This window comes from Gopherus evgoodei, chromosome 3, assembly GCF_007399415.2.
Source record: "Gopherus evgoodei ecotype Sinaloan lineage chromosome 3, rGopEvg1_v1.p, whole genome shotgun sequence".
Lineage (NCBI taxonomy): Eukaryota > Metazoa > Chordata > Testudines > Testudinidae > Gopherus > Gopherus evgoodei.
The window spans coordinates 57,143,396-57,171,242 of record NC_044324.1 but is presented as its reverse complement, the minus strand read 5'-3'; the positions used below and the strand labels follow the sequence as shown (position 1 = coordinate 57,171,242).

Genomic DNA, 27,847 nt, shown 5'->3' with positions numbered 1-27,847 from the left:
TGTGGCGCCCATGCTGTCCTGGAGCTGCTGCAGCCCTGGCTGCCTTCCTGCTCTCAGGCCGTTAGCCGAGCGCAGAGATTTGCTGCTAATGAAATCCGAGAGGAAGCCCTTGCTATTGGAGCCACACACATGCTCACACACTGCTCGGAGGGGGGCATGGGCGTTTCCTCGGCCAGCTTGCATAGCACCCCCTCCTCCCTCCCTAGCCTTTTTTTGCAGTTCCCAAGGCTTCGTGCTGTCTGCAGCCTTGGAGTGAACTGGTCAGTGTTACCCTCCAGCCATGGCTGGTTACCTTTCCCCTGGTGCTTACCACTATGCCGAAGAACAGGAGTACCTACAGGCTTACGAAGATGTCCTGGAGAGATACAAAGGTATAGTAGATTAGCTCTTCAGCATGGGGCATGGGTTTACCAGGTACATGCTAATAGTGTAGAGCTTACTTTAAATAGCGCTGGTGGTTGCAAGTAAACAAGGGTCAGAATCAGATTCTCTGGATATCTGCTATTTCAGTCGGCTACCAACAAGAGTTTGAAGTGGAAGGTTCTGAAACGTCCTCAGACAAGATCCGTTGCCTCCTGGAGAGGGTCATTTCTTATGGAGCAGTCTGTTGATTTTTTCACTAAAACGCTTAAGTGACACTGTTCTTTTCTTGCTGGGTGTGAGGACACCACTGACATTTCATGAGATTATTCTAAGACTCTACTTGTCTGGGATAGAACTAGTAAATAAAACTGTATTCTATGGTCCTAATAAATCCAGTGAAATGTGTTATCTTTATTGCAAAGACTGCTTTAAGCAATAAAATGCACCACACCATTTTTGAAAGATCCTTTTGTGCTTAAAGCTCTAATGTATGTTCTTTTCTACAGTTATGTAAGAATGACTGCTTTGTGCAACATTATGAAGCTTTTTCGTTTAGTACAGGAAGAAAGTCCTTTCTAATGTACATAAGATATATACAATTTATTCTATTAGAAATGTTAATTGTATTATTTCCTTATCCTGGTTGGTATGGAAGAGGTACATAGGACACATAATTAATTATTTTATATTTCACTGCATTGTTAATATTAAACTTTAAAAACTAGGTCAAAGTAGTGTTTAAGATCTGATCTTAATTAACAAGATAGGGAATTAAACAGACTGAATCTTCATTCTGAAAATAGCCCCTGTATGCACTTTGCAGCATATTGGTATTTGCTGTTTGGAATCCTTTTGCAATACCTCGGTCCAAGATGAGCTAGGTGGTTTCAGTTTTGTATCAGAAAGTCTTGAATTTTTTATTTTAAGATACAACTTTTTGGAAATTCATTGTTGGGAAAGGGTTTTAGCTATTGAATTCCCACTGACTTTAATGGGAATGGCATAGTGAAATCAGTTTTATTTGAAGATGTCTGAGTAATTTTATTCCATCCTCATTGTTAATTTCATTTTTGTTTTTAATTTTGCCATTATCTTAAAATGAGATTTATCAGGTCTGAGTGTACTTTATACCTGTTTCACTTGTAGATCATGTATTATTAACACTATTGACAAATGACTCCTTTGTGTCAATGTATCTAGGGAGCATGTGCACTATTTCTGTAATAAAATTCATTAGAACATTTTAAAGGAGAAATAATTACTGTATTTATTAGAGCCTATAAAAAAGGAAATGGTTGGTCCACTCTATTTTTTCATTATCAAAAGTGATTTATATACATTTCTGACTAATCTTTTCCAAATGTTGATTTTTAAAGCAAGCAGGTTGTATTCAGTTTATCAGATCAAAAGTGTTGAAAAACCTAAAGTGTGTATATTTTTTGCTGCTGTGATTTTAAAATTTAGCTGAATAGATTTAAATTAAAAAAAAAAAGCAAATTTGTTCACAGAAACAGATCTATAGTTTTCAGTCTAGTTTATATCGTCACTTGATAGACCCAGGAAAATTCATAATGGATATATTATTTTAGGGTTTGATGCTACCGACCTAAGTCCCCTGATTTCAGAGGGAGTTTTGCCTGAGTAAGAGCTACAAGGTTGGGTCCTTATCTGTGGTAGGACTAGTGGAGGCTGATACAGTAGACTCCTGTGGCTAATTAACATTTTTTTTTTAGTATATTCTATAATTGTTGAAGTTTGTTACCTTATCTGTGGGGAGGAGGATTGGTCACATTCATATTGTATTTTAAAATATGTCAGACTCCTTAAAATGTTTCAGGAAGCATCCAGTTTCTTTTGCCTTCATTTTTTGGTGGTGTACGTAGCTCATCAATATACTGTACTTGGCAGCTTGTTACATTCAATCACTGGGAAAAAAGGTAAATATTTTAGCTTGTTTTAATGATGAAGCATTGAAAAACTGGAAAATACATTATTTTCCAACGTATTTTCATGCTAGTTATGATTTTCCATCAGAGTCCCAGTAGTGTGAGTTCACTACAGTGTGATTGTTATCCTGATGACTTGCTATGGGAGCTGATCTATCAGAAAAGAATTGCTGCAATATATGCTTTAAACAGGGAGTGCCATTTCACAAAACTTTGAAAGAAAGTGCATTTGTTGATTTAAAAAAAAATCAAATAAAGAACGTAATAACTTCCATTTTTGCTTTTTCAAGGTGAAGAGTCTTAATCACTTACTTTAGTTCAAACATTTTTTCTTGCTTAGAAAATATGCTTGTGTTCATTTGGGACATTATCAGGGTGCCAAATTATCTGTGCCCCAGCTGTTGAATACTGTAACTAGCAGAGTCAGCTGTAGAAAATTCATTGCCTGTCTTGAAAGGCATGGAATCATATGATGCCGTATCATTAAGAAATTCTGGCTATTTGATTTAGAAAAAGAGGAATTGAAAATAAGTCTGGTTAAAGTGTAACTGCGAAGATTTGATCTTCACCTTTTTATAGCCAGGCTAGACTACAGTTCTGGAAGACCTTACATAAACAAGAACTTGATTGCTTTAACAATTGAAACCAAGGTATCTTGTGTGTTTTGCAAATGCTGTTGTTGACCATGTCTTTAGCTGCCACAGTAAATAATTGGGCAACTGTTCACTAAATCCGAGGTAGCACAGAAGAGCTGTTTGCTATGGGAGAAAAGAGTGTTGTGTTCTGATTCTTGGTCAGTTCAGTCTCTGAGCAGTCAGTTGTCTCTGACCATCCTTTTTTCCCCCTTGATCCTTATAAAGCTGACTCACAGCAGAATTTCTAAAGCCTTCTGATGAGAAAAAAAAATCACATTACCTCAGCTGATACAGAAATCATATTGAATAAAGCCACTTATTCATGGGAAAAATTGCTTCTTTGTTAGTAGGTCCTCTAGAAATGGTCAAAGGCACTGCCTTTGTTGTCATGGTAGATATAAATATCAAGTACATTTCATATGGAGACATACAACATATTTGTCTTGTTTGTGATTTAACATGGAAGATGCAGAATGATACAGATATGTACTGATTAGCATAATTACTAATAGCTGTGAGCTTTATCCTGGTATCCAGCACTGACTTTACTGGGTGCAGAGAAGTTGCAGAAGTGGTGTGTTTTTACCCTTTACATTATTTTATCAACATGTCTGAAAACAAAGACTAATCAAATTAATCATCAAATACATCAGTTCTAACTATATAGTTAAAATTTGCCATGGTGGTGATTAACCTGTTTTTCCACTATCATTTTGTTTTTAATGCGAATCATATTAATCTATATCAATGGTTCTAAAATTTTTTTTTCGCGGACCTCTTGAAAATTGCTGAGGATCAGCAGACCACTTAATGATCTGTCCAAATGTTGTTTGTACTGTTAGCTAACTATTGTAAAGTGTTTTGGCTAAAAGCGCTATATTAAAAAAACCCTTAATAATTTTTTTTGTTCTACAAATAAAAGCACACAACCATATTTTAATATCAGTAGTCTTACCTTTCTAATGCAATGAATGTGCCCTCTCTCCCTGCCGCGGCAGCCCCCAAACTGGGCTGGGGCAAAGGGGTCTCTCTCCTGTCACAGCAGCCACAAAGCTGAGGCTGGGAAGAAGGGCCATCTCTCCCGCAGCCACAGCCCTGGAGCTGGGGAAAGTCACCTTTCTCTGGCCGCTGCAGCCCGGCACGTCCCAAATTCCTCCCCCCCCCTCTTGTCACCCCACTGCCCCCTCCCACCTACCCCGTTCCCTCACCGCCCCCCCCCCCAAGGCCACCGCCTCATCTTATATATGTATCTTCTCCAGGGTCCAGGCACCTAATTCATGGAGCCACGCCTGCACAGCTCCACAAATTAGGTGGGTGGCCCTTCATTCTCTTGTGTGCGGCTGCCCAGGTGTGCACCTTAGAGGGAACTGTCCACGGACCACTGAATGGAGCTCACAGACCACTGGTGGTCCGCGGACCACAGTTTGAGAACCTCTAATCTATACATCCTATATATATAATTTTAATTTACCAGACACTATCACTGTGAATTACTGGGATTTGGAGGCTTTGGAACTGTGCTCCAGCTCCGCTCCAGCTCCAGGCAAAAATCTGCAGTCCATTGCTCTGGAGCTTCTCCGCACTCCAGCTCTAGGCTCCAAAGCCCTGGTTTCATCTAACAAAAGTAATTTAAAATGAGTCTATGTCTTTAAATGCATAGCTTTTGATAAGAGTTACTTTGGTGTACAATAGTAGTAATGCAACAGGTAGTCAGGCCCTACATTTGTAATCTCTCATATTTGATTCTCTTTTCTTCTCCCTCTCTTTCCCTGTATGTTAATTATAAACCAGGGTCTGCAGCCTTTCAGAAGTGGTGTGCCAAGTCTTCATTTATTCACTCTAATTTAAGGTTTTGCGTGCCAGTAATACATTTTAACGTTTTTAGGTCTCTTTCTATAAGTCTATGTTATATAACTAAACTATTGTATGTAAAGTAAACAAGGTTTTCAAAATGTTTAAGAAGCTTCATTTAAAATTAAATTAAAATGCTGATTTTACACCGCCAGCCTGCTGAGCTCGCTGCCAGCCTGGGGTTCTGTTCACCTAGGCTGACAGCAGGCTGAGTGGGGCCTGCGGCTGAGATGCCGGCTGGCAGGGGCTGGCAGCTGGGACCCCAGACCTGGGACGGAGTGTTCAGGGCAGAGGGCTGGGTGTGTGCGGAGTGGGTTCAGGGATCAGGGCAGAGGCTGGGTGTGTGAGGGCTTCAGGGCAGAAGGCTGGGTGTGTGTGTGGATTCAGGGGTCAGGCAGAGGGCTGGGGGCATGGGAGATGCGGGGCAGATGGCTGGGTGTGTGGAGGGATTCAGGGTCAGGGCAGAGGGTGGGGAGTGTGGAGGGTTCAGGGCAGAAGGCTGGGTGTGTGTGGGGGTTCAGGGGTCAGGGCAGAGAGTTGGAGGTATGTGAGGGTGCAGGGCAGAAGGCTGGGTGTGTGGGGGGTTCAAGGGTCAGGGCAGAGGGCTGGGGTGCTTGGCTCGTGGGGGTGCTCGAGCATTTAGTCAGCTGCTTTTCTAGATCAGTTTTCTTGAGGTTGTTAAAATCCGAATCACTTTGCTGAAGTGTTTTAGTGGTTGGCTCCAGGAAAATGTATTCTGCTCCCCAAATTGCAATTGATGACACATTGCTGAATGTGACAGAAAAATTTTGCTATTTTGACAGCACTTCAATAATGCCATGATAGATGATGAAATCACTCAGTGCCTTTCTAAAGCTAGTTCTGCCTGTAGTCAATTTTTCACCACCTGTAGCGTTTGAGATGCATTCAACTTCACACTAAGATTAGTGCCTACCATGCAGTCCTGTTAAGCACTCTTCTCTATGTCTGTAAAAATGGCACTTGAAGCAAGTGGAAGATTTTCACGTGCATTGTCTGTGTCTCATCTGTAACATCAAGTGGTTGGATAGGAAGCCAACACTGGAGTCCTGGACCAGTACTGTATGACTAGTGTTAAATCCATAATGATACAGGCTCAATTTCATTGGTCTGGTCACCTTGTATGGATAGATGATACGCAACTTCTCCGTTGAAAACGGAAGCACGTATGGTGGAAGGCCAATGAAAGATACAAGGACACTCTCAAAGCTCACCTAAAAGCTGTCCACATCAGCCCAAGCACATGGGAAGCTGCTGCTGCTGACAGGTCAGGTTGGCCGCAGACTTGTTCGTCTGTGATTAAACAGAACAGAAAAGCTAAAGAGAAATGTGAGCAAGAAAGCAGACTGTGGCATAAACATGTGGCCATGTCTGCCTGATATGCGAGACGCATCTGCAAATCCCTCATTGGTTTACATTTTTACAAGAAGATGTGCTGAAACAAACTGACTCTCATACGTCAACTATGCCGGAAGGCGCCAATACTTCTGTGGGTCTATATGTAAGAGAAAAGTAATCAGAGTTTGGCCCTTTATTTGGAGAACTAATAAAAGTCTCTCATGGGTTTCGGGTAATTCCCAGTTCCAGCTGGGTCAGAAATACTAGAAATATTTCAGCCTGTCATGTACTTACGGCCAAAAAGAGGAGATGGAACAGCATATGAAAAATTTTAATAATAATTTCTTTTAAAAGGCTTGGTTTGGGCTCAGTGCACATTCTGGGTGACAATTTTGGCTGGTTCCTATATAACATTCATAGATCCCTAATGATAACATTTATTTTCTTTTCATACAGACTTTGATTAGGGTTATTTTCTTTCCATTTACATTGGTTAAAACACATGCTTAAATTTAAGTATGAGCTTAAGTCTCATTGTTCTCATTGTATTGAAAGTTATGCCCATGCTTAAGTACTTTGCTGAATAAGAATGCTTAAAATTAAGTTTAACTACTCTGTTGAATTGAGGCCATAAAGAATAATTTTTTTGTAAATGTCAGATATGAATGCAGCCTTATTGCTGCATGCCTGAAATGTTTCTTGAAAAGAATCATTAGAGGCTTGTAAATTAACAAAGCCTTGATTTTTCTGTAGTGGGTGAAAATTTTCATCTACTGAATGCCTGTAGTCAACCAAGCTTTCAGACAGGTGAAATAATGCTTACAAAGACATTACAGTTCTCAAGTAAAATCTTGAAGTCCATATGAAGAGCTAGATCCTGCAAGTGGATCTATGTAGGCAGGGATCGGCAACCTTTCAGAAGTGGTGTGCCGAGTCTTCATTTATTCACTCTAATTTATGGTTTCGGTGCTGGTAATACATTTTAACCTTTTTAGAAAGTCTCTTTCTACAAGTCATAATATATAAAACAATTGTTATATGTAAAGTAAATAAGGTTTCCAAATGTTTAAGAAGCTTCATTTAAAATTAAATTAAAATGCAGAGCCCTCCTGGACCGGTGGCCAGGGCCGGTGCAACCATTTAGGCGAACTAGGCGTTGCCTAGGGCGCCAAGATTTGAGGGCGCCAAAAAGCGGCGCCGTAAAAAATTTTTTTAAATGGTTGCAGCAGCCGCTGCTGCTGGAGAGGCAGTCAGCTGCCCGCGGCCCAGGGTGCCCCCGGGGTCAGTGCGCCGCCGCGGCAGCCCAGCAGCCCAGGCGCCCCCCGGGTCAGGGAGCCGCCGCGGCAGCCCGGCAGCCCAGGGTGCCCCCAGCAGCGCGCAGCCGGCAGCCCAGGGTGCCCCCGGGATCAGTGCGCCGCCGCGGCAGCCCGGCAGCCCAGGGCGCCCCCCGGGTCAGGGAGCTGCTGCGGCAGCCCGGCAGCCCAGGGCGCCCCCCGGGTCAGGGAGCTGCTGCGGCAGCCCGGCAGCCCAGAGCGCCCCCCGGGTCAGGACGCAGCCGCGACAGCCCAGGGCGCCCCCAGGGTCAGGGTGGCAGCCCGGCAGTCCAGGGTGCCCTCCGGGGCAGGGCGCCGGCACGGCAGCCCAGCAGCCCAGGGCACCCCTGGGGTCAGCGTGCCGCCACGGCAGCACAGAGGTTTGAGCTGATGGCGGCTGCGCTGACCCAGGGGAATCCCTGAGCTGCAGGCAGAGGCTCAGAATCCCTCTCCCTCCCAGAGCAGGAGCTCCAGCCTATGCAATTTTTCTCGTTGCCCGGGGGGCACCGGTGGCTGGGCAGAGCTGCAGCAGCTCTGCTTAGGGCACGTGGCAGGGGCCCTGCGACAGCGGTGCAACACAGGGCTTCGCTTCTGGAGGAAAGCCGCAGCTACCCCCTGGCTCAGCCTCCATGTCAGCCCCAGCGAGGGGCACGGAGAAGAAAAGAGCCTCAGCAGTGGTCTGGTGGTGCGGAGGAAAAAAGAGGACCCTAGCACTCACGCATTGGGCAAGGTAAGCAAGTGCCTCCCCATGGGTCAGCCTCAGGTGCCTGTGCTCCTGCCCCTTTGGTCCTTAGCTGGTCCCTGCTCCTGCTCCCCTTGTGCCTGGACAGCTGGAGAGAACAGCAGCCTGCAGAGCTGAGCTGCCCCAGTGCCCCCAGGCACCCCCCTGACCCCATCCCCCCCACAGCCCTGGCCCCCAGCTCCGAGCCTAGTCCTTCTGAGCTGGAAACCCCCTCAACCTCATCCCCCCACAGCCCTTACCCCTGGCTCCGAGCCCAGTCCCTCTGAGCTGGAAACCGCCTCGACCCCATCCCCCCAACAGCCCTGACCCCCAGCTCTGAGCGCAGCCTCTGAGCTGGACACCCCCCTGACCCCATCCCCCCACAGCCCTGGCCCCCAGCTCCGAGCCTAGTCCTTCTGAGCTGGAAACCCCCTCAACCTCATCCCCCCACAGCCCAGCCTTACCCCTGGCTCCGCCCAGTCCCTCTGAGCTGGAAACCCCCTCGACCCCATCCCCCCAACAGCCCTGACTCCCAGCTCTGAGCCCAGCCCCTCTGAGCTGGACACCCCCCTGACCCTATCTCCCCACATCCCTGAGCCCAGCCCCTGTGAGCTGGGCACCTCTGAATCCAGAGCCCAGCTCCCCACCCAGCCGTGGGCAGCAACAGCACCACCCCCAGGCAACGACAGCCCATTGGTACCAACTATCACAATCACCCAGCAACTGCCCATTATGTAATTGCAAATGTATACATACCATTACAGCTTTTAATGTTTTTAAATAATGTATTTAATTTATTTTCAAATTATTACAAATTAATTTTTGAGTGTATTTCACTAGTTATTTTTTACATTTCCTAATAAATGTTACTATAGTAATGCAAATGTTTTATGGAAGGGGCCCCGATTTTGCTTTGCCCAAGGCCCCTGAGTCCTCTGGGCGGCCCTGTCTGAGTTTTAAGCCCTGCTGCTGTTTTTGTCTGCAACAGGCAGGCCTAAGCCTGTGAGTGACCCCCATAGCAGCTGCCTGAAGAAGTGCTTGGGGGAATCATGCAGAAGGAGCGTGATATTTGTTTGAGTTCTCTCCTCATGGAGGCTGTGCTCCACTTGGTGCAGGACAGCAGTCTCAGCAGGACTCTAGGCCCAGCACCTTGCCTCAGTTTGTAGATTTGTAGTGCACCCATCACCGGGCTCAGTCTGGCACCGCTAACCCTCACCAGTGCCCAAGAAGAAGTCAAAAAAGTTGGATGGACTGGTTAGGTTAGTTGTCATGCTGTTGCTTGGCCAGTGTAGAGACCACTGAATGCATAGTATTCCTCTATGATATTCTGTCCTGAGCAAAATTGGCATGTATGAGGTAGTTGCCTGTGAGGGACAGGTGTCTGTTTATGTATCCAGCCATCATGTCTTAGGTCTTCTGCGGGGGAGCTTTTCCATCTTGCTTTCATTGGTGACATCTGTGATGCTCTGGTAGACATCTATGAAGACAATACTCTGACAGGATCATCTGGCAATACATCACGAGTTGATGCAAAGGCTCTTACAAAAGCCATTTCTAGTTTCAAGTTTCTTGTTTCTCTTGTTTTGTGGTATGACATATTGTTTGAGATCAACATAACTAGCAAACAACTTCAGGCAAAAGAATTTGATATATGTGATGCCATTAATCAACTTGGAGAAACCAAGAAGTTTCTTGTGGGCCACAGAAGTGACGCAGCCTTTGAGAAAACATTGGTAGATGCAGGTGAACTTGTGGCGGAGTTGGATGTACCGGCACTTTTTGAACCAGATCCAATCCGTATTAGAAAGAACAGGAAGCAGTTCACATATGAAGCAGATGACGAACCTATTTATGATCCGAAAGAAAAATTCAAAGTGAACTTTTACTTTGCAGTCATTGACACAGCAATACATTCGGTTGAAGAAAGATTCACATTGATGCAGCAAATTAGTTCAGTATTTGACTTCATATATGATGTTTAGAGTTTGCAAAATAAAACACCAAAGCAAATTATGGAACATTGCTTGAATCTGGAGAAAGCTTTGCAACATGGTGAATCCAAGGATATTGATGCCTTTGACTTGTGCAGTGAATTGCAAGCTATTGCAAGACGAGTCCAAAGGAGTTCATCACCCCAAGATGTATTGAACTTCATATGGGAAAATAAGCTGACAGATAGTGTCCCAACACAGTTATTGCTCTTCGCATCCTCTTGACTCTCCCAGTTTCTGTGGTGAGCAAAGCTTCTTGAAGCTCAAGTTGATAAAAACATATATGCGAACATCAATGTTGCAACAAAGAATTGTTGGGCTCTCTGTCTTGTCAATAGAACATGACATTGCTCACAACATTGACTTGGAGGAACTTGTTTCTAAATTTGCTAAACTTAAAGCGTGGAAACATAAATTCTAAATTATAACATGTTACTCTGTGACTGTGTATTGTGTATAATGTATGTGATTTGGGGGGGGGGGGGCCACAAGATGGAATTTTCGCCTAGGGCGCAAAATATCCTTGCACCGGCCCTGCCGGTGGCCAGGACCCAGGCAGTGTAAGTGCCACTGAAAATCAGCTGCGTGCCACCTTCGGCACCCGTGCCATAGGTTGCCTACCCCTGGTGTAGGCAGACTGTTGTATCTGTAATAACTTAGGGACTTCAGAATCCACCCATGCAGATCAGTTTGTAGGATTGGGGTCCAAGTTATTACTCAAGTCCTTATTCATGAAAGCTCTCTTTGAAATTACTTGTCCTCAAGACATTGGAATATGACTGTAACTCAACTGAAAGTATATTAATAACTATACATTTCTCATAGTATTATTTAATATATAGCATTTGTGCACAAGTCATTTTATCTGTTAAGTAATGTAGCAATTTTTAAAATCCTGTGCATGTTAAGTACAAATACAGTTTTACTGATAATAATTAGAAATAAGTTATTTAAAGGAAAAATATGTTAAGGGTCATATTCTGCTCACTGCAGTCACACAAGTAGTTCCGTCAATATAAATGAAACTATGGGAATAAGATGAGCAGGTGTAGGCTTCTGATGGATCTATCTATCTATCTAATCTATCTAATCTATCTATCTAAAATATGGCATTTCAAAACAGTGGTCCAAAATCTGCTGTTAGTTGTACCCATATGACCTTGTTGAACTTGAAATGTCAGTATATTGTGTCATTTCAGATTTTATATGCAGAAGTAACTATTTTGCACTCATGTAATGTACCATATGCAGAAAACTTCATTGCTCTAGACTCAGATTTAGGTAGCCAGTTATCTGCCAGCTGACACTTTATCCTACTTGGTTCTAAAATTAGTAGATGTCCTCTCTATTAGGATTAGCAGAAGTGTGTATGTTATGGTTCACAAAATGGGTAAAAGCCAGACTCCTTTGTACATGTGTTTGAACCGTCTCTGCAAAAAATGCATTTGAACATTTAGTAGGATAGAAAAGGGCATAAAAGCTGTGGAAGTGAAATGTATGTATGTATTCTTTCATCCTATTTGTGATCTTTTGCTCTGGCTGATCTGGTTACAGTCTAAATGTTCCTCATGTGATCAGATCTCTTCAGCAGAGTAGAAGCAGCTAAACATTGACAAGTGTCTGTGATATTTTGGACAGACATTTTGAAATAATAGTACAACCCACAAAGTGCTACTACAACAACTTTAGTGAAGCAAATAACAGTCCTGATCCTGCAGTCTGTAGTCAGTCAAAACTCCCATTGATTTCAGTGGGAGTAAGGAGTGCAGGACTGGGCTCCTGACATTTTTTAATCTAGAAATTGGCAATTCACATATATACTGAAAATGAGGTGTGCCTAAAGCATTCATTTTAGAAGCTGCTGCAGTAGAGTCGCCCATTACTTACAGGGGTAGAGTGTTTTTATCAAGATAACTCTAGTAACAGAGGTGGATATTTTCAAATGCACAAATAGCAGTTTTAGGGGTCTGTCTTTCATTTACTTTCAGCAGGAGTCAGCTCTTAACTACCATTTGTGACTTGAAAAATCTCCAGAGATTATACATAGTTCAGATTAGAACTTGATTCCTGAAGACATATTATATTCTGCTTTGCTGATTAATTCTGCATTTAAGGCTAAGTTTGTTGGAGAGTTTAATCTTAAATTTCCTTTGGAGGAACGTTGAAGAGCATCTCCAGAAGGATGGTGGGTTTCGTAAGGAAAAAGGGCATCAGAGTTCTACTTGGTATTTTGGAGCAAACATTTTTCTCATTACATGGATTTGTGAATTCTACCCACTTGCTGCAATTTTCAGCAAAATAATTAACTGGAGAAACATTTTGTTTAGATGTAGTTCACTGACATATTTATTGCTAGGGAGAGGGTAGGATTTGGCTGTGTGTAGAAGGGAGGGAGGAATGGGCCAAAACTAATTTATTGAAAGATGGTCAAAATGAATTAGGTTCCTTGATAAAATTATCTGATAAAATAATAATGTTCTTCATCATAATAACGCTTTGGCACAGTGTTCTTTAGTTCCATTTTTTAAAATAATTAACCTTTAACAGCCAAATATCCATGTTTGAGATTTTCAAATCAGACTAGCTATACAACTGTAATTAATTTCAACGCGTGGCCAAATTGCCTAGCCATCTTTGAAAATCTCAACCCCTATGCATTTTCAATACTGTTTTTGGTTAAGAATTCCACTACTGAGAAAGAGTTTACTTTTACTGCATATCAGGTTTCTTCATGTAATCCTTGTGTATTTATATTTAAATTGTTTTGTAATTTTTACTTCTATAGTAATATGTATTTCTGTGCTTCAAGGCTTATATTAAATTGAAAGATATAAACTGTTGTAGTTGTAAAGGAAGCCAGAAGTATGACGTGTTGATTCAGAGTGGGTTTGCAATCATATGTTGAATGATTGATTCTTGCTGTACATATCATGAGTTCTTTTAATTTGTAAAGATTAGTGTGCCTAAAACAATGCATTGTTTATATGTCCTGACATTTAGAGTATCAAATTGAAACATTTGTTAGACTTTGGTAACCAAGTGATACCCAAGGGAACTTAAGGAATGCAGTATTTTTACTGAGGAGTAAATTTATGTCCACATTGACTTGGAATCTGATATCAAATGTATGGATTAAATTAAATAGCATGAGAAAATGAGAGATTCCTTATATTTACCATGAAAGCTTTCTGAGTTTGGGGGATTGAGTATTAGAAATGTACTGCTGAGGCTCCTCTGGCTTTAGGCAATAATTTCAGTGTACAATATTATAGAGAGCCTTTTGAAGATTTAGGCATCTAACTTTCCAATGTCAATGGATCTTCACATATTTTAAGGACAGTGACGTTTTTGCTTACTTATCTCCACCAATGTATGCTTCTCCCAGGCTTCCTCCTCTGCCATGCCTCCATCCTTCACTTCCCTCCTCGAACTTATTCATGAGTCCTGCAAACTCCGGTCTTCTCTTCTTAGAAATCATATAGATAAAATGTGAGAGAATAATAACAATAATAAATAAAAAACACAAAGAACCCTGAAAAGCAAGACTCTGAACCTTGATAATGTGTATTTAAGATATAATGTGACAACTTATTACTGTTACTCTTGTCCTCCACTCCCCCTTCCATCCAGGTTTGACATCATTACTTTCAAGTTATATTTGGGGTAGATTTTGCACTGGCTTCCTCAGGTGCATCAATCAGAAGAGGCAAACTCAGCCAGGATTCTTCTTGGGAGCTTTCAGTTAGTGTACATTGGCACACTCACTGAGCCACTCTTGGGAACTGGTATCACGAGTACGGATCTGGGAATAAGGAACCAACCTCCCATCTGTTGGAGATGGAGTAACATATTCTCCCTCTGCACTGGTGGTTGGTAGGGAAAGGGGAAGACCCACATTTCTATCCTCACCCTGCGTTTTCCTGCCCCTCATAAGACACACAGAATGGGGTGGAAGGGGGAGCAGAAACCGCAGATCTTTTGGAATTCCGGACAGTGAATCAAGCAGCAGGAGAAGCATTTAACGTCTTCCCTGTCCCTTGTGCCTCCACAGAAGGGCCAGCCACAATCCAGTAAATTTAGTAGTTCAGGTTCCTTAGATCAAATTCTGATCTCAGATACCTGGGTGTAAAGCTGGAGTAGCTCTACAGACTTAAGTGAAATTGTGCCACCTCTACTCTTATCTACTTGTATCGAAATCTGGTTTGTCTATTAAGTAAAAATTTCTGGAACTATATAAAGAATTACATTAAGAACACAAACAAAAAAACCTGTTAGAAGAATGTTAAGGTTGTAAAGTCAAGCACTTAAAAGCTAGAAAATGCCAGATTTAAGGATGCCTGTGCAATTTTAATTTGGACCCCTTGTGAGTTTGGATTATGATACAGTTTTCAATCCTTGAACACATACTGTTTTGTTCTACAGAGCCCCTGCCTCTCTCAGTGAATGAGTAATTATTAAATATTTTTATCCTCATTCAGTGTGTGGCCACATGCTTTATTTACTGCACCCCATTCAAACTGTGCACCAAATACAAATTATTAACCTCCTGGGATATCATGGTGGTTTTCAGCATAGTATATTGGAATAGAGGCATGGAGAAATTAAGGCCAGAAAGCATCCACTAATTTTGGGTGCCCAACTTGAGACAGTTAGGGCCTGATTTTCCAGAATATGTTCAAATCACAGCTCCAGATGTCTTCTGTTGTAGTTCTGAATGCTCAACACTTCTGCAAAACTGTCTCCTGGCCCCAATGGGCACCCAGAAAATGAGGAATTCACAATTAATGATTAACTGAACACTTTCAGTGAGTTACCAAGCATCATACAGAAGCAGAGACAGAATTCAATTCTCCAGTATGGCACTCAAGTGCCTTAACCCTGATTAATGAGGTATGAGATTGCAGTAAGAGAAAGGTTTCAGAGTAGCAGCCGTGTTAGTCTGTATCCGCAAAAGGAACAGGAGTACTTGTGGCACCTTAGAGACTAGCAGATTTATTTGAGCATAAGCTTTCGTGGGCTACAGCCCACTTCTTCGGATGCACAGAATGGAACATACATTGATATATATATATAATGTACACACATACAGAGAGTATGAAAAGGTCTTACCAACTCTGAGAGGCCAATTAAGGAAGAGAAAAAAGCTTTTGAAGTGATAATCAAGATAGCCCAGTACAGACAGTTTGATAAGAAGTGTGAGAATACTTACAAGGGGAGATAGATTCAATGTTTGTAATGGCTCAGCCATTCTCAGTCCCTATTCAAGCCTAAGTTGATTGTATCTAGTTTGCATATCAATTCCAGCTCAGCAGTTTCTTGTTGGAGTCCGTTTTTGAAGCTTTTCTGTTGCAAAATTGCCACCCACAATTGCAGTAAGAGAAAGGTGTTATTGTTATTTTGCTCATTGTCATCAGTGTCTCCTCACATACCAGATGATTACTAGTAATTACTAGTAAATACACTGTAAATACATTCTATTACAACCATTATAACTGTCTTCCTGTAAGTATTCCCTGCCTCACTCACTACAAGTCTTCCAATTTCTCTAGTTTAGTGGTTCTCAAACTTTTGTTCTGGTGACTCCTTTCACATAGCAAGCCTCTAAGTGTGACACCCCTTATAAATTAAAAACACTTTAAAATAGATTTAACACCATTTTAAATGCTGGAGGCAAAGCAGGGTTTGGGGTGGAGGCTGACAGCTCAAGACCCCCTATGTAATAACCTTGCAATCCCCTGAGGGGTCTCGACCCCCAGTTTGAGAACTCCTGCTCTAGCTAATGAGGTGAGGGTCTTACAGACAACAGCCGTATTTAGAGCACAGCCTGGTTTCATCCCCAGAGCACTGTCCATCTGTACATTGAGTGAGGCAGGGGTCCTGTAGAAAAAGTAGTATGGGATCATGTAATGAAACACTCATAATGTGCAAATTCAAGGTGTCCAAATCAAGGTTACAAGGGCTTATTATCACAGCTGTCTGGATGATATAATGAAGGATAGCAGAGGGTCCTCACTGTTTGACCCATATATTGGCCTATATATGATCTGATTATATTTTTCTAGTAGCAAACTCAACAAGCAGTTTCCAACCTTCAAACAATACAGAACAAGTTAAAGCCAATATAGTGACTATTTTTTTAAGTGTATGCATGTGGAAATTTGACCTGGCCTTGAGGCTCCAATCAAGTTGCTCATGTGTTTCTGCAGTAATGAATAAAGTCACATTCTGAAGAGTCAATCCCTGCAGAGTTTAATTCAATTCAATGAAAGCTGCAGCAGAGCAAAGTGTTCACAATGCAGAAACTTAAGGCAGGGAACTTCTTGTTCTCACTTTTCCTTCTTTTTTAGAAGATCACAGTTCTCTGAGTCACAGCTTTAGTGCTGTAACTCATATATAGGAACATAGGGATTGCCATAAAGAATCAGACAGTTGGTCTGTATCGTCTGATATCTTGAATTGCTTGTACCTAACACAGCAGATGACAACAAGCATCCCCACTGAACTTGGCCGATTGTACAATGCTCTGTAGAAATATAGCCTGCTGAGGTATAAAAGCCATCATCTTAAGCCTCAAAGACGTGATTTTTCTTGTATTATCTTAGTAACTGAACCTGTTAATATTGGTAAGATTACTTATTCATTAAAAAAACTCCTGTTACAGTCTTTATCTCAATGATCTCCCCATCCTGGCAATAAGTTGCACAGGTTGATTACAAGCTGTGTGAAGAAGTATTTTTTGTTTGCAGTTTACTATTTTATTATGGCACAAAGTAAGAAAAATTGTCTGATTTATGGTTTCTACAGCTTCATTATTTTGTGTATTTGACTGAGGAGCCTTTTAGTTCTTCTCCACTAAAGGTTTAATTATTGCAGCTTTTGCAGTCTCTTCACATATGTAAATCCTCTTGCATCATGAAGCTGATAATCATTTTACTTACACTTCTGTGCACCTTTTTAATCTGTGTTTCCTAATTCTTGAGATGAGGTAACCAAATTGAACACTATACTCCAGGCATTATTATTATTTTATACTGTAATACAACAATATTGTCTTCAGTATTTTTAAATCCTTTTGAAATATATTCGAGCTTTTTATTTGCTTTTTTTATCTTTGCAATGAATTAGGTAATCAGCTTAGGTAATTAGGTACCTTGCATGTACTGATCTACATGCAATGACTAGACGCTTTTCCTATCAGGACACTGGTAGTTCAGACTATCAGTTTGTCTGAGAGACAAGGTGATGGAGGTAATATCTTATTGGTTCAGCTTCTGTTTTTGAGCTTAGACTCTGCAAAAGGTACTGAGAGTTACTGCTAAATACAAGGTGGAACAGATCATTAAGCATAAGAAGTTAACATATGTTGCATGAGACCATTCAAGGTGAAATAGGCAGTTAACCTCTCTGCAGTCCTAGGACAAAGGAGAGTTAGTGGATTACAGATTGTTGTAAAGACCCATAAATCCAGTGTCTTTACTGAGCCTGTGATTTTTAGTGTCTAGCAAAGTTATGAATTGTGTAGTTTCCTTTGAGGGTGAAGACTGAGAAGTCAGTTATGGAGTGATCATTTTGTGAAAAGTATTTGCCCATGTGTGATATGGTATTTTTCTCTCATTTTTCTGGGTGAGTTCATTCAGGAAATTGTCTGGTTTCACGCACATAGTTGTTACTGGGGCATTTAGTGCACTGGATGAGGTACACCACATGTTGTGATAGGCTTGTGTAGGACCTATGGATCTTAAAAGGTGTGTTGTGTAGGATATTGATCATTGGAGATAATGTCTGCAGGTTTTACATCTGTTGTGGCAGGGCCTGGTGCTGCTTAGAGTTAATGTGTTGGGAGCTTGCTTCTGATGAGCTTGGCAAGGTTGCAAAAGAGGGAGTTGAGAAAGATGTGTTTTAGGATGTGGTCCCCACTGAGTCTGGGTTGTAACTGTTTAATGATATCCTGTATGGGTATGTGTTTTTATGAGTAATTTAGATTTTTATTTCCAAGACTTGTTAATTTGCATTTAAATTAAATTTCATCTGCTGCCTTGCTGCCCAATCCTCCAGTGTGAGCAGGTCCTTTTAGAGCCTTATCAGTCCTTCACAAATTTTCCTAATATGAATTGCTTTCTGTCAGGAGCAGATTTTACCACTTCATTGTTTACTTCCTTCACATCATTAATATAGATAGTAGCTCTGGTGTCAGTGCTGATGTCTGGGATACCTCAGCTTTCTTTTCACAGTGAGAAACATCCATGGCTTTCCTTTCTGTCCTGTGAATTAGTTTTCAGTCCATAACAGGATTTCACCTACCATTTTGTTACTTATTTGTATTGATAGCGTTTTGTGAAGAACCTTGTCAAAGCTTTTAGAAATCCAAGTACATTATATATAGTGAGTTCTCCCTTCAGCCATTTTTTTTAACTCTTTCAAAGAAGTCTAAGTGGTTAGAGAAGCTTGATTTACCTTCACAGAAACTGTGAGGATTTGATCTTAATAATAATATTTGTTCAAATGTTTTTATTGTTTTGTCATTAACTACACTTTCAATATAGAACAAATGGAGTGCCTGTTTCTTATAAAACATAGTTTCCCTTGTTACTCATATTGACTGCATTCCCAAATTTTCATATAATGTACAAATAAAGATATATATGGGAGCACAGTTGTTTTACTTTCAGTTTCTATTGTTTATTTTATGAGTGATGCACTACATTTATACTATATTTTATGCTGTTATACTTTGCACCTATTTTGGCTTAGTTTTAAAATAAGAAATTCATAGACAAAAGAGCTTGTCATTTTGAAATTCATCACCATTCATTTCTCTTTGGTAGCTAGTTCCATTAAGATTTTCAACTTGATTGCCCTGTGGTCAGTGGTGCCCAGTGGCTGTCTCACGCTCAGCCTCCTGAACCATTTCTTAGATTCCATCCAAGATGAAGTCAAGAACACCCTTTTTACTGTGCTCCAAAATGAGCTATTCCAGAGTTGGTCATTTAAGATATGAACTATAAATAATGGCTTGGTTAAAGTCAATCATTATTGTTTTGGTAAGTTTTGCAACATTCATATTCTTTGTGGGACACATCTTGAAGTAGTTTTACTCTGTAAAGTCTGAATAAAAACTGAGTCAGGATCTCAAGATTTGGCCCATTAGTGACATTATTTAGATTAGTAATATTATTTATTACTCTTCTGATTTGAAAGCCTGTAGGGTAGTATAACACACTATTTGCATTTTTATTGCATGCAGTGCCTATACATGCTGATTTTCCTTCACAATTCCCCGATTGTGCAAAGGCACAAAATGAGCTCAAACTAGCTATGGGAATAAAGAGAAACAAGAAGACTTTTTATCAATACGTTAGAAGCAAGAGGAAGACCAAAGACAGGGTAGGCCCACTGCTCAGTGAGGAGGGAGAAATAGTAACAGGAAACTTGGAAATGGCAGAGATGCTTAATGACTTCTTTGTTTCGGTCTTCACTGAGACGTCTGAAGGAATGCCTAACATAGTGAATGCTAATGGCAAGGGGATAGGTTTAGAAGAGAAAATTTAAAAAAATCAAGTTAAAAATCTTTTAGAAAAGTTAGATGCCTGCAAGTCACCAGGGCCTGATGAAATGCATCCTAGAATACTCAAGGAGCTAACAGAGGAGGTATCTGAGCCTCTAGCTATTATCGTTGGAAAATCATAGGAGACAGGAGAGATTCCAGAAGACTGGAAAAGGGCAAACATAGTTCCCATCTACAAAAAGGGAAATAAAAACAACCCAGGAAACTACAGACCAGTTAGTATAACTTCTGTGCCAGGGAAGATAATGGAGCAAGTAATTAAGGAAATCATCTGCAAACACTTGGAAGGTGGTAAAGTGATAGAGACTAGCCAGCATGGATTTGTAAGAACAAATCATGTCAAACTAATCTGATAGCTTTCTTTGATAAGATATCAAGTCTTGTGGATAAGGGAGAAGCGGTGGATGTGGAAGCGGTAGACTTTAGTAAGGCATTTGATACGGTCTCGCATGATATTCTTATTGATAAACTAGGCAAATACAACTTAGATGAGGCTACTATAAAGTGGGTGCATAAGTGACTGGATAACTGTACTCAGAAAGTAGTTATTAATGGTTCTCAATCCTGCTGGAAAGGTATAATGAGTGGGGTTCCGCAGGGGTCTGTTTTGGGACTGGCTCTGTTCAATATCTTCATCAATGACTTAGATATTGGCATAGAAAATACACTTACTAAGTTTGCAGACGATACCGAACTGGGAGGGATCGCAAGTGCTTTGGAGGATAGTGTCAAAATTCAAAATGATCTGGACAAATTGGAGGAATGGTCTGAGGTAAACAGGATGAAGTTTAATAAAGACAAATGCAAAGTGCTCCACTTAGGAAGAAACAATCAGTTTCACACATACAGAATGGGAAGAGACTGTCTAGGAAGGCGTACGACAGACAGGGACCTAGGGGTTATAGTGGACCACAAACTAAATATGAGTGAACAGTGTGATGCTGTTGCAAGAAAAACAAACATTATTCTGGGATGCATTAACAGGTGTGTTGTGAGCAAGACACGAGCTGGTCAGGCCTCAGCTGGAGTATTGTATCCAGTTCTGGGCACCGCATTTTAAGAAAGATGTGGAGAAATTAGAGAGGGTCCAGAGAAGAGCAACAAGAATGATTAAAGGTCTTGAGAACATGACCTATGAAGGAAGGCTGAAAGAATTTGGGTTTGTTTAGTTTGGAAAAGAGAAGACTGAGAGGGGACATGATAGCAGTTTTCAGGTATCTAGAAGGGTGTCATAAGAAGGTGGGAGAATACTTGTTCATCTTAGCCTCTAAGGATACAACAAGAAGCAATGGGCTTAAACTGCGGCAAGGGAGGTTTAGGTTGGACATTAGGAAAAAGTTCCTAACTGTCAGGGTGGTTAAACACTGGAATAGGTTGCCTAGGGAGGTTGTGGAATCTCCATCTCTGGAGATATTTAAGAGTAGGTTAGATAAATGTCTATCAGGGATGGTCTAGACAGTATTTGGTCCTGCCATGAGGGCAGGGGCTGGACTTGATGACCTCTCGAGGTCCCTTCGAGTCCTAGAGTCTATGAATCTATGCTGAATGGCGTACTTCATTAAAAATGACATTCTCTCATGTCCTAACCTGTACACCAGGAATTTCTGTATCTCATTAATTGTTGTTACATGAAGTCTTGAAAATAATGACAGTATTTGATTTCTTATGCACAAACCTCACCCATTTGGGCTTTTAAACTTGTGACATTACCATAAAGACAGCTGAACATTTTATTCCAATTTGTATGGCTGTGCTGTGGGTATTAGGTTCATTTTGTGTGGTCCCATTATGGCTTCATCTAGTTCCTGAATGTCTTCTTTAAATTGCCCTTCAGCTCTTAATTATTTCCTTTCTTTGGCCTCTCATTTCATGCACAGTAGCCTTTAGCATTAGAGTGCATTTCAGCACCTGCTGGCTTTCTGTCAACTCTTAGGGTTTGGCTACACTTGCAGGTGTGCAGCGCTGGGATTTAAAGCTGTCTTTGTACAACTCTATACGGAAGCGCTGCAGTGTGGCTACACTGACAGCTACCAGCGCTGCAGTGTGGCCAGATTTGCAGCTTTTTCAGTGGTGTTAGGAGTGGTACATTATGGGCAGCTATCCCACAAAGCACCTCTCCCATTCTAGCATCGTGGGTTGTGGGAAGGGGGCGGAGGGTGCGGATCATTCTGTTTCCTGTCCCAATGCCCCGTGATGCATCGCTTCACATCCCAGCAATCCCTGTTTTTCCGTCCACGTTTGGTGCCATCTTGCCTCTTTCAATGGTTTCTATGCAGCGTGATTTCTGTGGGAAATGGACCCCGAACTGCTGAGGAGTATGCTGACGAGTCTCTCCATCACATCACGTTTGGCAGTTGAGCTATTCCTTAAGATCCAAAGTGACAGCGGGGAGTCCGATGATGATAGTGAGTTGCGTAATGCGTACAACACGAAATTGCTTGTGGCATTCATGGACATTCTCAGCACCGTGGAACGCTGCTTTTGGGCTCAGGAAACAAGCACTGAGTGGTGGGATCACATTGTCATGGAAGTCTGGGATGACGAGCAGTGGCTGCAGAACTTTCAGATGAGAAAAGCCACTTTCATGGGACTGTGTGCTGAGCTCGCCCCCACCTTGCGGTGTAAGGACACGAGATTGAGAGCTGCCCTGCCAGTGGAGAAGCGGGTGGTTATTGCAGTCTGGAAGCTGGCAACTACAGACAGCTACCGATCAGTCGGGAACCAGTTTGGAGTGGGAAAGGCAACCGTTGGAATTGTGTTGATGCAAGTTTGCAGGGCCATTAATCGCATCCTGCTAAGAAGAACCGTGAATCTGGGGAACGTGCAGGACATTGTGGATGGCTTTGCACAAATGGCTTTCCCTAACTGTGGAGGGCAATAGATGGGACGCGTATTCCTATTCTGGCACCACCCCACCTAGCATCCGAGTACGTTAATCGGAAGGGATAGTTCTCCATGGTTCTCCAGGCGCTTGTGGATTACCGTGGGCGTTTCATTGACATTAACACAGGCTGGCCTGGAAAGGTGCATGATGCACACATCTTTCGGAACACTGGCCTGTTCAGGAAGCTGCAGGCAGGGACTTTTTTTCCCAGACCGGAAGATCACAGTAGGGGACATTGAAATGCCCATTGTGATCCTTGGAGACCCTGCTTACCCGTTAATGTTGTGGCTCATGAAACCGTACGCAGGGAGCCTTGACAGCAGCAAGGAACGGTTCAACTACAGGCTGAGCCGGTGCTAAATGTCTGTGGAGTGTGCTTTTGGCCATTTAAAAGGGCTCTGGCGATCTCTGTATGGGAAGCTGGACTTGGGGGAAAGCAGCATCCCCGCGGTTATATCCGCGTGCTATAACCTCCATAATATTTGTGAAGGGAAGGGTGAAAGAGTCAGTCAGGCATGGACCTCTGAGGTTCAACGCCTGGAGGCTGAATTTCACAGTCAGAGAGCAGGGCTACTAGAGAGGCCCAGCATAGGCCTGCAAGGATTAGGGATGCCTTGAGGGAGGAATTTGAGGCTGAAAACCAACAGTAATGTTTGGTGCCTTGCACGGGAGTGAAGTGCAGTGGTTACAATGTTAATAGGAATCTGTGTTTGCTAAGCTGATTTGCAGTGCCTGTTTCTTTCCTGGGCTAAGGTATCTTTGACTTTCTGCAATAATAAAGAGTGTTTTCAAAGCCAAGAATTCATTTATTGAAAAGAAAATAACTTTGACAGACACACAAGTTTTTGGGAACCTAAAAGGGCAGGGGGTGGGGTGGGGAACTGTTCAGTCATAGGTTTGAATATGTCCTGTCTGGAGTGCTGTGCAATGACTGCTGCACTTCAGGATGGCTATACTGCATGGTGAGCGGGGATGGGTGCAGAGGGTAAGGGTCGTAGTTCTCAGGGCTGCCTGGCGAACGTACAGGTGTTGGAGGCAGCTGGTGGTGGTGGTAAGAATCTGGATGCTGGGGAAGGGGGTTTTGAGCTGACATGGGGACACAAGGGAAAGAGCTTTGGGACAAGGGCGGGGGGGCGCGGGCGCAGTAGTGCTCCGCCTGCCTGGCTACGAGCGCCTGAATAGAGTCTGTTTGGTGCTCCAGGATGCTTATCAGCTGCTTCGTGCTTTTCTTCCTGTCCGCTGCATTTCTCTGGCAGATCCTGCTTTCTATTTCCCTCCAGTCCTGCACTTTTTGATTCTCTGTGACAGAGTGCTGCATAACTGCTTGCAGCATGTCGTTTTGGCTTTTTCCGGAGGTTTTGTAGTCTCTCAGTCATTGATAACACGGGCAGCCGAGATCTCAAGGTTGCATCTGTAAAGGTAAAAATGCAACACTTAACAGAGACAGCATTGTTTATACCAGACAGTTATTCCCCCGCAGTTAAGGAGGGTAACAGTCTTCACAATAGCATCATTTTCCCATCCCAAAGAGAGTGCACATAACCCACGGGAGCCCCGAAATGGTGAGTAAGGGGGACTGATTATTTCAGGGCTGTACTGTCCTCGGGGTTTCTGTGTGTTGCGGAAAGCAAACAACTGCAGGGGACACCTACACTGAACACTATCCCAACATTTTCCACAGGAGTTTATCCTGGAAGATATCTTGCTGCTGCAGGTCACCTGGGAAGCACGGGAGGGTCTTCTCTTGCAATGTGGATTCCGCCCTGGCCCCTATGGAGCTTGCCTGTGTCTTGCAATGGTCCCCCCCACCCCTCGTGGCACAGTGGCCCGGACGCGTTAACCTGACTGGGACAAGGACCACAGTGGCTTTCCCAAGAAACCTGTGCAAGCGCATTGCCCACGCTCTTGCTGAAACTTTTGAAGAGATTACAGAGGCCGATTACCGCGACTTGATAGACCACATCAATGCGCTGTTCCGCATCGAGGCATGCATGCATGCAGCCCTAACCCTCCCTCCTCTCCCGAAAAATTTCAATCCTGAAAATAAAAGCCTCTTACTGGGAACTCGCTCCTCTGTTTGTCCTCCCCCAAGTAACGGCTGCTGCGACTGGCTACCCTCCTCCTGGCTTGAGAAGAGCTCCTCGCTGCATGCCTCCTGGAACTCAGGGGTGTCTCCCCCCACCTCAGTACCCTCAGTCTCGCTTTCCTCCTCCTCCCCTTGCTCTGAAGTATCCAACGTGCTCCTCGGAGTGGAGATGGGGTCACCTCCAAGTATCGCGTCCAGCTCTTTGTAACAACGGCAGGTCGTGGGGGCAGCGCCGGAGCGGCGGTTTCCCACACGGGCTTTGCAGTAGGCACTCCGCAGCTCCTTCACTTTAACCCTGCACTGCAGCGTGTCCCGGTCATGGCCCCTTTCCAGCGTGGCCCTTGATACCTGCCCAAAGTTTCATAATTCCTACAGCTGGAGCGCAGCTGGGACTGCCCAGCTTCCTCCCAAACACTGATGAGGTCCAGCAACTCGCCATTGCTCCGTGCTGGGGCTCGTTTGCCATGTGGAGCCATGGTCACCTGGAAAGATTCACTGATTGCACTCTACACCTGGCTGAGCAAACAGGAAGGGGATTTTTAAAATTCCCGGGGCATTTAAAGGGCAGTTCTGACGCTTGGTCACCTGAGGCCAGGGCAATAGAGTTCGAACTGATGAGCAGAGTGGCTGAACAGGCATTCTGGGATACCTCCGAATACCTCTGGAGGCCAATAACAGCGCTTTTGGTGGCCACACTGGCGGAGCAGCAGTGCATCAGCAGCGCTATAGTCGTTATTCCCCAGGTTGAGGTGGAGTACAAACAGCGCTGTAGCCAGGGAGATAGAGCGCTGTATGTGCCTTGCAAGTGTGGACGGTGAGTGAGTTGCAGCGCTGTAAAGCCACCACCAGCGCTGCAACTCTCCAGTGTAGCCAAGCCCTTAGTTTGAAGGCATACCTTCCTCTAACACCAGTTGTCCCTGACCAGCTCCTGTTTAAAGTCAGCCATCTGCTGAAACTATTCTTTTCTTCTGTTGTTGAAAGACTGTTTTCTGCAAGCACAGTATCCATTTTGGATCATGTGATAAGAATATATCTTTGAGTCAGTTTCTGTAAATATGAAATGCAGCAATTTTTTAATAGAATTTTGAGATGCCTTGATTGATATTTTCTTATAAACGACTGGATAGTATCTTCTGGATTAGATTATGGAAAGATTTCAATTTGAGGGGAAAATTAGGCCTTTTCCCTTCTCTGTTCTTTTAATCTCAGGAAGCAGTATTAGAGATGTTAATCATAGGGCTGGACAGATTATATTCACAGATAATATACTTAAGGACATTTTTCTTGTTAGTCCCTGGAGAAAATGTATCAACAAATAACTTTTTCATCATTTGACCAGCTTTGTAGATGATCAGATAATATTAACCAGATAAGCTAATCAGTGTTTTTGTTAGTAAAATAAATGTATGCATATGTTTTTGCATTGATTAACCATCTCTAGTTAGTATGCTTATCTACATATGACCTCACAAAGGCTGGATACAATAAAAATTTGGCATGTTAAACAAACTGATTTTTCTTCTCAAAGCATACTGGACAGCTGTTCCCATTTTCTTGTCTTGTGGGGAGCGCAGTTGCATTAAACAGCTCTTGTGTGTTTTTGAATTTTTAGGTCTTATGGGCACAATTATTATGCAGATGATGAAGAGTTTTCTGAATGCTAAACTCGATAAGCTAAACTACCTCAATTTTTGTGTGTGTGTTGTACTGAGTGAAAAAACACACCAACGTTAATGAAGTGTTTAATTCAGGAAGCTTAGATCTGGGGGAGAGATGCTAAGAATATGTGTAAGGCAAACAATGCCTAGGAGGACATATCAAAAACTTGAGATAAAGCACTGCCTGCAGGACATAAAATATATTTGTATGGCGGCTTAACAGAAAGATCAAGTGAAGATATAGTTGAAGATAATGGATGATGTTGTTACTAGTGGAGATTAATTGCTTCAAACTAAGACAGTTGTAGAGATGCAGCATCTATAAATTTGAACAAGTCCATTCTATCTTGTGTAGTAAGACTAATTTTAACAGAAAGATGTGTAAAATTCAAGAAGCTAGACAGCTCCCTCTCCAAGCAGCCTCATACATATACATTAGCAATTGGCAAAACACTTAATTAGTTAATGTTTAGAGAACACTGAGACTCCTGGAAGAGAGGCACAATATAAAACACTGGACTTATTATGCTAATTTCAAACCCAGTACTCACGGGCCATCCCAGACATGGGCAATTCCTTCCTTGAATGGAGGGCTCTGAGGTTGCTATGCCTCACAGAACTGTTGAGGCTCCCTTCCGGGATGTTATTCATGGTTCTGTGGCACCAGGCTTCAGAACCAGGGCGGAGACATGACACTTCTGCGTTGCCATTCGAGGAATACTACTCCTCATCACAGTCACCAGACTAAGCCTTCTCCACCGTGTTGAGCAGGGATACTTCCCTACTACTGTCTGAGAGTGACTTAGATCCAGAAGCAGAGCTACATTTGAATGTACTGGAACTCAGGGCTCTCAGATAAACCTGTGTGGCATTCCTACCTATCCTTCAAAATTAGGTTCCAAGACAACACAACATCTGTGCATTATATAAACAAACAAGGAGGCACCTGCTTCTTGCTCCTCTCTCTTATGTCTGGAGACCATTATGTTTTGGGCTTGGTGACATCAGAATGGGGTGATTCTGGTAGCCCTTCACTTCCTGGGAGTCAGCAACAATCCATCAGACCTCCTGAGCAGACAATCTGTGACCAACCATGAATGGTCCCTGCACATATCTGTAATGGAGATATTCCATCCTTGGGGATTCCGCTTGTTAGACTTGTTTTCCACCAAGGACAAAGCCAAATGTCAGAACATTTGCTCTTGATGTGAACTGAGCTCAGGATCATTACCAGATGCCTTCCTCCTTGAGTGGAAAAAAGGCCTTCTCACTTATTCCCCTGGTTCCATGGTCATCACCCAGATCAGGAGAGACAAGGCCATAGTCATTACCCCATATGGCAGAGGCAGTTTTAGCTGACTGATCTCTTACAAATGTTCTTTCAGCTTGTGACCTAGCTCCCAGACTGTCTGGACCCGATCTCATACAGCTTCCTGACTAGATACTTCAGATCCATCTCAGAGTAGCTACCCCTGACA

At 42.8% G+C, this 27,847-nt stretch overlaps 1 protein-coding gene across 1 annotated transcript in view; it reads left to right on the top strand.

Moving 5' to 3' along the window:
- Positions 1 to 27,847, top strand: part of DST (dystonin) — a 550,812-nt gene that overhangs the window by 125,891 nt on the left and 397,074 nt on the right.